Source organism: Bombina bombina, chromosome 1 (genome assembly GCF_027579735.1).
Source record: "Bombina bombina isolate aBomBom1 chromosome 1, aBomBom1.pri, whole genome shotgun sequence".
NCBI classification, from domain to species: domain Eukaryota; kingdom Metazoa; phylum Chordata; class Amphibia; order Anura; family Bombinatoridae; genus Bombina; species Bombina bombina.
In genome coordinates this window covers 420180317-420192768 of record NC_069499.1, presented here as the reverse complement: position 1 = coordinate 420192768, position 12452 = coordinate 420180317, and positions in this window count along the sequence as shown.

Below are 12452 nucleotides of genomic sequence, written 5' to 3'. Positions count from 1 at the left end.
ATATAATGTAACTAAATCTAAATAAAATTACTACAATTAACTAAATTATTCCTATTTAAAACTAAATACTTACCTATAAAATAAACCCTAATATAGCTACAATATAACTAATAGTTACATTGTAGCTATCTCAGGGTTTATTTTTATTTTACAGGCAACTCTGTATTTATTTTAACTAGGTACAATAGTTATTAACTATTTAATAGCTACCTAGTTAAAATAAAGACAAATGTACCTGTAAAATAAAACCTAACATAAGTTACAATTACACCTAACACTACACTATAATTAAATTAGTTACCTAAACTAAATACAATTAAATACAATTTAAAACAATTATCTAAAGTATGAAGAAAACCCCCCCACTAAATTACAGAAAATAATAAAATAAATAAAAAAATTTTTAAATTATTTACACCTAATCTAATCCCCCTACTTAAATAAAAAAGCCGCCTGGACAAAAAGATGCCGCCTGGATGAAGACTTTTGCCCGTCTGGAGGACCTCTTCTGGCCGGCTTCGATGAAGACTTCTGCCCGTCTGGAGGACCACTTCTGCCCGGCTTCGTGGAGGACTTTGGCCCGGCTGGGTGAAGACTTCTCAAGGTAGGGTGATCTTCAAGGGGTTAGTGTTAGGTTTTATTAAGGGGGGATTGGGTGGGTTTTAGAGTAGGGTTGGGTGTGTGGGTGGTGGGTTTTAATGTTGGGGGGGTATTGTACTTTTTTTTACAGGTAAAAGAGCTGATTACTTTGGGGCAATGCCCCGCAAAAAGCCCTTTTTAGGGTTATTTGTAATTTAGTATAGGGTAGGGCTTTTTATTATTTTGGGGGGCATTTTTATTTTAGTAGGGGATTAGATTAGGTCTAATTAGTTTAAAGAAATTTGTAATTATTTTATTATTTTCTGTAATTAAGTGGGTTTTTTCGTACTTTAGATAATTGTTTTAAATTGTATTTAATTGTATTTAGTTTAGGTAATCAATTTAATTATAGTGTAGTGTTAGGTGTAATTGTAACTTAGGTTAGGATTTATTTTACAGATAAATTTGTATTTATTTTAACTAGGTAGCTATTAAATAGTTAATAACTATTTAATAACTATTGTACCTAGTTAAAATAAATACAAAGTTGCCTGTAAAATAAAAATAAATCCTAAAATAGCTACAATGTAACTATTAGTTATATTTTAGCTAGCTTAGGGTTTATTGCAGAGGTAAGTATTTAGTTTTAAATAGGAATAATTTAGTTAATTGTAGTAATTTTATTTAGATTTATTTAAATTATATTTAAGTTAGAGGGGTGTTAGAGTTATGGTTAGACTTAGGTTTAGGGGTTAATACATTTAATATAGTGGCGGCGACGTTGTGGGCGGCAGATTAGGGGTTAATAATTGTAGTTAGGTTGCTGCGACATTGGGGGCGGCAGGTTAGGGGTTCATAACTATAATGTAGGTGTCGGCGACATTGGGGCAGCAGATTAGGGGTTCATAACTATAATGTAGGTGGCGGCGATGTCTGGAGCGGCAGATTAGGGGTTAATAAATATAATGTAGGTGTTGGCAATGTCGGGGGCGGCAGATTAGGGGTTAATAAGTGTAACATTAGGGGTGTTTAGACTCGGGGTTCATGTTAGGGTGTTAGGTGTAGACATAAAATGTATTTTCCCATAGGAATCAATGGGGCTGCGTTAGAAGCTGAACGCTGCTTTTTTGAGCCAAATTTTACTCAACGCTCACTTTTCTGCGGCTAATGCCGGGTTTAAAACCCGTAATACCAGCGTTGTCTGTAGGTGAGCGGTGAGCATAAACTGCTCGTTAGCCACGCACAGCTTACCGACAAAAACTCGTAATCTACCCGTATGTATTTTATTGTACAAATATGCAGTTTTACATTTACAAAAATAAAAAATGTTTTTTCTTTCATGTAAGTGGCAAGAGTCCATGAGCTAGTGATGTATGGGATATTCATTCCTACCAGGAAGGGGCAAAGTTTCCCAAACCTCAAAATGCCTATAAATACACCTCCTTTGGAGGTGGTGAAGCAAGGTGTGCTTGATTTCTTCTGTGAAAGGCGCTTCTAAGCATTTTGAAGCCAAATTCCTCTCAAAGTACAGTGTTTGTCTGAGGGATGTGAAGGGAGTATTGCCTGATGATGCCATGATATCGCCTATGGGAAATCTATTCTAGGGCTCTCTGTAAATCGGTCGCAGGGATTCATCTGCTGCCTCCCTTAACAGATCAACATTATACTCCTCTACCATTACCTCTGCTGATATGTTTCAGTGATGGTTTGGCTGTCTGCTATATGTGGATGGGTGTCTTCTGGTAAGTATATATTATTTTTTTAAGACACTCTCGGCTATGTTTGGCACTTTAAATTATACATTTTTTAATATATATTGCATATATTTCCCATGAGTCAGGTCTGTGTATATTTACAGTTTCAGCATTGAGGTTATATTTATGGAAGGTATTTTTTTCTTACCTGGGGTTCCAGTTAGTTGTAACTTGGAGTGAAAATTTTTAAAATAATAATCCAATATTGCAGAGTTACAATAGTTTAGTCATGCTTGCATATAAGAAAATATTATACCATACCAGACAGTCTGACAGCATTTTAGTTTAGAAAATCCTTTCTGCCACCTTATAAGTTCAGGGAAGGGATATTTATATCCTTTTAAACAACCCATTGACATTACATCATGAGAAATTAGCACAAAATAACAATGCTATAACCTTGAGCTAGAACAAAACAAGTAGCATATTGGCTCCATTGAGAGTGGTCATAAGACAAACAATTGTATAACCTTGAAAGAAAATACAAGTTAATTTGACAGTAGCATATCATTTTACTTGATTTCTTACTCATTTTATTTAAAAACTATTATATTTATTAATGTATATCATAATAAAACACTACATTGAAATAAATATATTCATAAAGAAATTCAGTAAAGTTCTTTCATTTGGAGTATCTACTTTTATTGATAAACTCTATAAAACTAATACAACTAATAGGTAAATAATATAGCATTATAAACATGAATAAATGATGTACCTGTAAAACCTCTAAGAACTTGACAGACTTGATAGATTCGGACATGCTCAAACTAGCGGCAAGATTACATATGCGGCGCAAGTTTCAACGTAACTGCTAAAACCCACGTCATCCGTAAATTCACCTTACACATCAGGAGAATCACATAAATGGCGCCGGAAGATGATATACTGCCGTAAGTCGATCAAACTGGCGAGGTTAAGAAATGTGCGCAACTACCCATTTTTGGAGTCGCCAGTGACTTATGGCAGTATATCATCTTGCGTCACGTAACAAAAAAAAAAAAGTTGAAATCACCCGTGAATATCTAAACTGGCTAAAAAAATTAAACTGACACATCAAAACATCATTCTAAACCCCTAATTCGCCATCCCCCCACAACGCAACCACTAATAAATATTATTAACCCCTAATCCACCATCCCCCCACATCACAACCACTAATAAATATTATTAACCCCTAATCTGCCATCCCCCCACAACGCCATCCACTATATAAACCTATTAACCCCTAAACCTCCAACCCAACAACGCAAACTACATAATTAGCCTATTAACACCTAAACCTCCAACCCCCACAACGCAAACAACTAATTAATCTATTAACCTCTAAACTGCCAACCCCCCACAATGCCAAGTATTTTTCTAATAACTAAGCCCCCTAACCAAACACCCCCTAAATTAACCCCAATTAAATTACATTTACAAAAAATAAAAAGCCTAAAATACCTAAACAAAAACCTTTTAGAAAAATAAAAAATCCCAACATTACAGAAAAATAAAAAAGTTAAGATTACAAAAAATAAAAAAGCTAACATTACAGAAAATAACAAACTAACGGCTAGATTTAGAGTTCTGCGGCCAAAGGGGTGCGTTAGCTACGCATGCTTTTTTCCCCCAGCACCTTTTAAATACTGCTGGTATTTAGAGTTGTCAGAAGGGCTGCGTTAGGCTCTAAAAAGGGAGCGTACAGGCATATTTACCGCCACTGCAACTCTAAATACTAGCGGTGCTGACGGACGCGGCCATCTTAAAAAACGTGCTCGTGCACGATTCCCCCATAGGAAACAATGGGGCAGTTTGATCTGAAAAAAACCTAACACTTGCAAAAAAGCAGCGTTCAGCTCCTAACGCAGCCCCATTGTTTCCTATGGGGAAACACTTTCTAAGTCTGCACCTAACACCCTAACATGTACCCCGAGTCTAAACACCCCTAGCCTTACACTTATTAACCCCTAATCTGCTGCCCCCGCTATCGCTGACCCCTGCATATTTTTTTAACCCCTAATCTGCCGCTCCGTACACCGCCGCAACCTACATTATCCCTATGTACCCCTAATCTGCTGCCCCTAACACCGCCGACCCCTATATTATATTTATTAACCCCTAATCTGCCGCCCCCAACATCGCCGCCACCTACCTACAATTATTAACCCCTAATCTGCCGACCGGACCTCACCGCTACTCTAATAAATGTATTAACCCCTAAAGCTAAGTCTAACTCTAACCCTAACACCCCCCCTAAGTTAAATTTAATTTTATTCTAACGAAATAAAATAAATATTATTAAATAAATTATTCCTATTTAAAACTAAATACTTACCTGTTAAATAAACCCTAATATAGCTACAATATAAATAATAATTATATTGTAGCTATTTTAGGATTTATATTTATTTTACAGGCAACTTTGTATTTATTTTAGCCAGGTACAATAGCTATTAAATAGTTAATAACTATTTAATAGTTACCTAGTTAAAATAATTACAAAATTACCTGTAAAATAAATCCTAACCTAAGTTACAATTAAACCTAACACTACACTATCAATAAATTAATTAAATAAACTATCTACAATTATCTACAATTAATTCAACTAAACTAAATTACAAACCCCCCCCCCACTAAATTACAAAAAATAAAAAAAGATTACAAGAATTTTAAACTAATTACACCTACTCTAAGCCCCCTAAAAAAATTACAAAGCCCCCCCAAAATAAAAAAAATGCCCTACCCTATTCTAAAATAAAAATTGTAAAGCTCTTTTACCTTACCAGCCCTTAACAGGGCCTTTTGCGGGGCATGCCCCAAAGTAAACAGCTCTTTTGCGGGGCATGCCCCAAAGTAAACAGCTCTTTTGCCTGTAAAAAAAAACATACAATACCCCCCCAACATTACAACCCACCACCCACATACCCCTAATCTAACCCAAACACCCCTTAAAAAACGTAACACTAAGCCCCTGAAGATCTTCCTACCTTATCTTCACCACGCCGGGTATCACCGATCCGTCCAGAAGAGGCTCCGAAGTCTTCCTCCTATCCGGCAAGAAGAGGTCCAGAAGAGGGTCCAAAGTCTTCCTCCTATCCGGCAAGAAGAGGACATCCGGACCGGCAAACATCTTCATCCAAGCGGCATCTTCTATCTTCTTCCATCTGGTGCGGAGCGGGACCATCTTGAAGCAGCTGATGCGTATCCATCCTCTTCTTCCGGCGACTCCCGACGAATGAAGGTTCCTTTAAGGGACGTCATCCAAGATGGCGTCCCTCGAATTCCGATTGGCTGATAGGATTCTATCAGCCAATCGGAATTAAGGTAGGAAAAATCTGATTGGCTGATTGAATCAGCCAATCAGATTCAAGTTCAATCGGATTGGCTGATCCAATCAGCCAATCAGATTGAGCTTGCATTCTATTGGCTGTTCCGATCAGCCAATAGAATGCGAGCTCAATCTGATTGGCTGATCTTGGATGACGTCCCTTAAAGGAACCTTCATTCGTCGGGACTCGCCGGAAGAAGAGGATGGATCCGCGTCGGCTGCTTCAAGATGCTCCCGCTCCGCGCCAGAAAGAAGAAGATAGAAGATGTCGCTTGGATGAAGATGTTTGCCGGTCTGGATGTCCTCTTCTTGCCGGATAGGAGGAAGACTTTGGACCCTCTTCTGGACCTCTTCTTGCCGGATAGGAGGAAGACTTCGGAGCCTCTTCTGGATGGATCGGTGATACAGGCATGGTGAAGATAAGGTAGGAAGATCTTCAGGGGCTTAGTGTTAGGTTTTTTAAGGGGTGTTTGGGTTAGATTAGGGGTATGTGGGTGGTGGGTTGTAATGTTGGGGGGGGTTATTGTATCTTTTTTTACAGGCAAAAGAGCTGTTTGGGGCATGCCCCGCAAAAGGCCCTGTTAAGGGCTGGTAAGGTAAAAGAGCTTTACAATTTTTATTTTAGAATAGGGTAGGGCATTTTTTTTATTTTGGGGGGCTTTGTAATTTTTTTAGGGGGCTTAGAGTAGGTGTAATTAATTTAAAATTCTTGTAATCTTTTTTTATTTTTTGTAATTTAGTGTTTGTTTGTTTTTTAAATTTAGTGTTTGTTTGTTTTTGTAATTTAGTTTAGTTGATATAATTGTAGATAATTGTATGTAGTTTATTTAATTAATGTATTGATAGTGTAGTGTTAGGTTTAATTGAACTTAGGTTAGGATTTATTTTACAGTTAATTTTGTAATTATTTTAGCTAGGTAACTATTAAATAGTTATTAACTATTTAATAGCTATTGTACCTGGTTAAAATAAATACAAAGTTGCCTGTAAAATAAATATTAATCCTAAAATAGCTACAATATAATTATTATTTATATTGTAGCTATATTAGGGTTTATTTTACAGGTAAGTATTTAGTTTTAAATAGGAATAATTTATTTAATAAGATTTATTTTTGTTCGTTAGATTTAAATTATATTTAACTTAGGGGGGTGTTAGGGTTAGGGTTAGACTTAGCTTTAGGGGTTAATACATTTATTAGAGTAGCGGCGAGGTCCGGTCGGCAGATTAGGGGTTAATACTTGAAGTTAGGTGTCGGCGATGTTAGGGAGGGCAGATTAGGGGTTAATACTATTTATTATAGGGTTTGCGAGGCGGGAGTGAGGCAGATTAGGGGTTAATACATTTATTATAGTAGCGGTGAGGTCCGGTCGGCAGATTAGGGGTTAATAATTGTAGGTAGGTGGCGGCGACGTTGGGGGGGGAGCAGATTAGGGGGTAATAAATATTATGTAGGGGTCGGCGATGTTAGGGGCAGCAGATTAGGGGTACATAAGGATAATGTAGGTAGCGGCGGTATGCGGTCGGCAGATTAGGGGTTAAAAAAATTTAATAGAGTGGCGGCGATGTGGGGGGGCCTCGGTTTAGGGGTACATAGGTAGTTTATGGGTGTTAGTGTACTTTAGAGCACAGTAGTTAAGAGCTTTATGAACCAGCGTTAGCCCAGAAAACTCTTAACTCCTGGCTTTTTCCTGCGGCTGGAGTCTTGTCGTTAGATTTCTAACGCTCACTTCAGCCAAGACTCTAAATACCGGCGTTAGAAAGATCCCATTGAAAAGATAGGATACGCAATTGGCGTAGGGGGATCTGCAGTATTGAAAAGTCGCGTCTGGAAAGTGAGCGTTAGACCCTTTCCTGACTGACTCTAAATACCAGCGGGCGGTAAAAACCAGCGTTAGGACCCCCTAACGCTGGTTTGGACGGCTAACGCAGAACTCTAAATCTAGGCGCATATTATTACAAAAAAAAAATACTCCCTTAAAGGGACAGTCTAGTCCAAAACAAACTTTCATTATTCAGATAGGGCATGTAATTTTAAACAACTTTCCAATTTACTTCTATCACCAATTTTGCTTTGTTCTCTTGGTATTCTTAGTTGAAAGCTAAATCTAGGAGGTCCATATGCTAATTTCTAAGCCTTTGAAGGCCTCCTCTTAGCTCAGGGCATTTTGACAGTTTTTCACCACTAGTGGGTGTTAGTTCATGTGTTTCTTATAGATAACACTGTGCTCATGCACGTGGAGTTCCTAGGAGCCCTCACTGATTGACTAAAATGCAAGTCTGTCAAAAGAACTGAAATAAGGGGCAGTTTGCAGATGCTTAGATACAAGATAATCACAGAGGTAAAAAGTGTATTAATATAAGTGTTGGTTATGCAAAACTTGGGAATGAGTAATAAAGGGATTATCTATCTTTTAAAACAATAAATATTCTGGTGTAGACTATCCCTTTAAAAACAAAAAAAGTCACCACAAAATAAAAAAGCCCCCTAATCTAACAATAAACTACCAATAGCCCTTACAAGGGCCTTTTGTAGGGCATTGCCCTAAGTTTAACAGCTCTTTTTCTAAAATACAAAAATTACAAATTACCCCCTAAAATTACAACACCCAACCCCCCCAAAATAAAAAACACCTAACTAAAAAAAAACTAATCTACCCATTGCCCCTAAAGGGGCATTTGTATGGGCATTGCTCTTTTACTGCCCATAAAATTAAAAAAAAGTCCTAATCTTAAAAAAAAAACATCCCCCCAAAATTTAAAAAAAACTAACACTAACCCCAAAATAGGTACTCACCATTGATGAAGTCCGACAATGCATCTTCTTCCAGGCGGCGAAGGTCTTCATTCAGGCAGCTCCATCTTCATCCAGTGCGGGACCATCTTCAGTCTTTATCCCAGTGGCGTGGAGGTGGTGCGGAGGCTAAGCAGAGGTGGCGAGGTCATCCGACATGTAGGTTCTCTTCATCTGATTGTCCACCGCACACTGAAGATTGAATGTGATGTACCCATTTTATATTGGGGTACCTTGCATTCCTATTGGCTGAAATTTTTAAATCAGCCAATAGGATAAGAGCTGCTTACATCCTATTGGCTGATTTTAAAAAAAATTATTTCATGATTCAGATAGAACATACCATTTTAAACAACTTTCCAATGTACTTCTATTATCTAATTTGCTTCATTCTCTTGGTAACCTTTGTTGAAAAGCATATCTAGATAGGCTCAGAAGCTTGGAGAAGCTTGGTGGCTGGACTTGTATACCCATTTTCCTTGGCTTACAAATGTGTTCAGCTAGCTCGAAGGAGTGCATTGCTGCTTCTTCCATAAAAAAGGAGTGCATTGCTGCTTCTTCCATAAAAGATACCAAGATACCAAGGGGCCTAGTTATCAAGCCGTCAACCTCAAATACGCTGGAATTCCGCAGCGTATTTGTGGCGAGGCTGATTCGCCTTAGTTATCAAAGGCTCGAGACCGGCAAAAGTAGAATTTTGTGACGTAAGCTTCGATCCGCCGGACTCAGTCCGACACAGATCGCTTCTTACGTCACTCCAGATGTTCCGCACACAAGTGCGGCACATTCTCACTACTTTTGCTAGTTATCAAAAAACTAGCAGGTACGCTCGGCACTTTTACGGCCCAGCGTACCTGGTTTTCAAACCGCCAGCCCTGGAGGCGGCGGATTCCATAGGAATCAATGGGAGTCTGACCATAGCGAAAGTACAAGTTCGCTGCTGCCAGACATCCCATTGATTCCTATGGGAGCTGTCTACACCTAACACCCTAACATGTACCCCGAGTCTAAACACCACTAATCTGTTCCCCCTACACCGCCGCAACTAAATAAAGTTATTACCCCCTAAACCGCCGCTCCCGGAGCCCACCGCAAGCTACTCTATACATATTAACCCCTAAACCGCCGCTCCCGGAGCCCACCGCAACTATAATAAATGTATTAACCCCTAAACCGCCTCTCCCTGAACCCGCCGCAACCTATATTAAATGTATTAACCCCTATCCTGCCCCCCTACACCGTCGCCACCTATAATAAATTTATTAACCCCTAATCTGCCCCCCCTACACCGTCGCCACCTATAATAAATTTATTAACCCCTATCCTGCACCCCACTACGCCGCCGCCACTGTAATAAAATTATTAACCCCTAAACCTAAGTCTAACCCTAACCCTTACGCCCCCCTAACTTAAATATTATTATCTAAATAAATTAACTCTTATTAACTAAATGAATCCTATTTAAAACTAAATACTTACCTATAAAATAAACCCTAATATAGCTACAATATAAATAATAATTATATTCTAGCTATCTTAGGATTTATTTTTATTTTACAGGTACCTTTCAATTTATTTTAACTAGGTACAATAGCTATTAAATAGTTATTAACTATTTAATAGCTTACCTAGCTAAAATAAACTGAAATTTACCTGTAAAATAAATCCTAACCTAAGTTACAATTACACCTAACACTACACTATACTTTAATAAATTATTCCTATTTAAAAATAAATACTTACCTGTAAAATAAACACTAAGATAGCTACAATATAATTAATAATTATATTGTAGCTATCTTAGGATTTATATTTATTTTACAGGTAACTTTGTATTTATTTTAGCTAGTTAGAATAGTTATTAAATAGTTATTAACTATTTAATAACTACCTAGCTAAAAGAAATACAAAATTACCTGTAAAATAAATCCTAACCTAAGTTACAATTAAACCTAACACTACACTATCATTAAATTAATTAAATAAACTACCTACAAATAACTACAATTAAATACAATTACATAAACTAACTAAAGTACAAAAAATAAAAAAAGCTAAGTTACAAAAAATAAAAAAATAAGTTACAAACATGTTAAAAATATTACAACAATTTTAAGCTACTTACACCTAATCTAAGCCCCCTAATAAAATAACAAACCCCCCCCAAAATAAAAAAATGCCCTACCCTATTCTAAATTAAATAAAGTTCAAAGCTCTTTTACCTTACCAGCCCTGAAAAGGGCCATTTGTGGGGGCATGCCCCAAAGAAAACAGCTCTTTTGCCTGTAAAAGAAAAATACAACCCCCCCAACATTAAAACCCACCACCCACATACCCCTAATCTAACCCAAACCCCCCTTACAAAAACCTAACACTAATCCCCTGAAGATCATCCTACCTTTAGTCGTCTTCACTCAGCCGAGCCACCGATGGAACCGAAGTGGACATCCGGAGCGGAAGAAGTTAATCCTCCAAGCGGCGCTGAAGAAATCTTCCATCCGATGAAGTCATCATCCAGGCGGCGCTGAAGAAAAGTCTTCTATCCGGGCGAAGTCATCTTCCAAGCCGGGTCTTGAATCTTCCTTCCGCCGACGCGGAACCTCCTTCTTCACCGACGGACTACAACGAATGAAGGCTCCTTTAAGGGACGTCATCCAAGATGGCGTCCCCTCAATTCCGATTGGCTGATAGGATTCTATCAGCCAATCGGAATTAAGGTAGGAAAATTCTGATTGGCTGATGGAATCAGCCAATCAGATTCAAGTTCAATCCGATTGGCTGATCCAATCAGCCAATCAGATTGAGCTCGCATTCTATTGGCTGATCGGAACAGCCAATAGAATGCGAGCTCAATCTGATTGGCTGATTCCATCAGCCAATCAGATTTTTCCTACCTTAATTCTGATTGGCTGATAGAATCCTATCAGCCAATCGGAATTGAGGGGACGCCATCTTGGATGACGTCCCTTAAAGGAGCCTTCATTCGTCGTAGTCCGTCGGTGAAGAAGGAGGTTCTGCGTCGGGGGAAGGAAGATTCAAGACCCGGCTTGGAAGATGACTTAGCCCGGATAGAAGACTTTTCTTCAGCGCCACCTGGATGATGACTTCATCGGATGGAAGATTTCTTCAGCGCCGCTTGGAGGATTAACTTCTTCCGCTCCGGATGTCCACTTCGGTTCCATCGGTGGCTCGGCTGAGTGAAGACGACTAAAGGTAGGAAGATCTTCAGGGGGTTAGTGTTAGGTTTTTGTAAGGGGGGTTTGGGTTAGATTAGGGGTATGTGGGTGGTGGGTTTTAATGTTGGGGGGGGTTGTATTTTTCTTTTACAGGCAAAAGAGCTGTTTTCTTTGGGGCATGCCCCCACAAATGGCCCTTTTAAGGGCTGGTAAGGTAAAAGAGCTTTGAACTTTATTTCATTTAGAATAGGGTAGGGCATTTTTTTATTTTGGGGGGGTTTGTTATTTTATTAGGGGGCTTAGATTAGGTGTAAGTAGCTTAAAATTGTTGTAATATTTTTAACATGTTTGTAACTTATTTTTTTATTTTTTGTAACTTAGCTTTTTTTATTTTTTGTACTTTAGTTAGTTTATGTAATTGTATTTAATTGTAGTTATTTGTAGGTAGTTTATTTAATTAATTTAATGATAGTGTAGTGTTAGGTTTAATTGTAACTTAGGTTAGGATTTATTTTACAGGTAATTTTGTATTTCTTTTAGCTAGGTAGTTATTAAATAGTTAATAACTATTTAATAACTATTCTAACTAGCTAAAATAAATACAAAGTTACCTGTAAAATAAATATAAATCCTAAGATAGCTACAATATAATTATTAATTATATTGTAGCTATCTTAGGCCTAGATTTAGAGTTCGGCGGTAGCCGTCAAAACCAGCGTTAGAGGCTCCTAACGCTGGTTTTGGGCGCCCGCTGGTATTTGGAGTCAGTGATTAAAGGGTCTAACGCTCACTTTACAGCCGCGACTTTTCCATACCGCAGATCCCCCTAC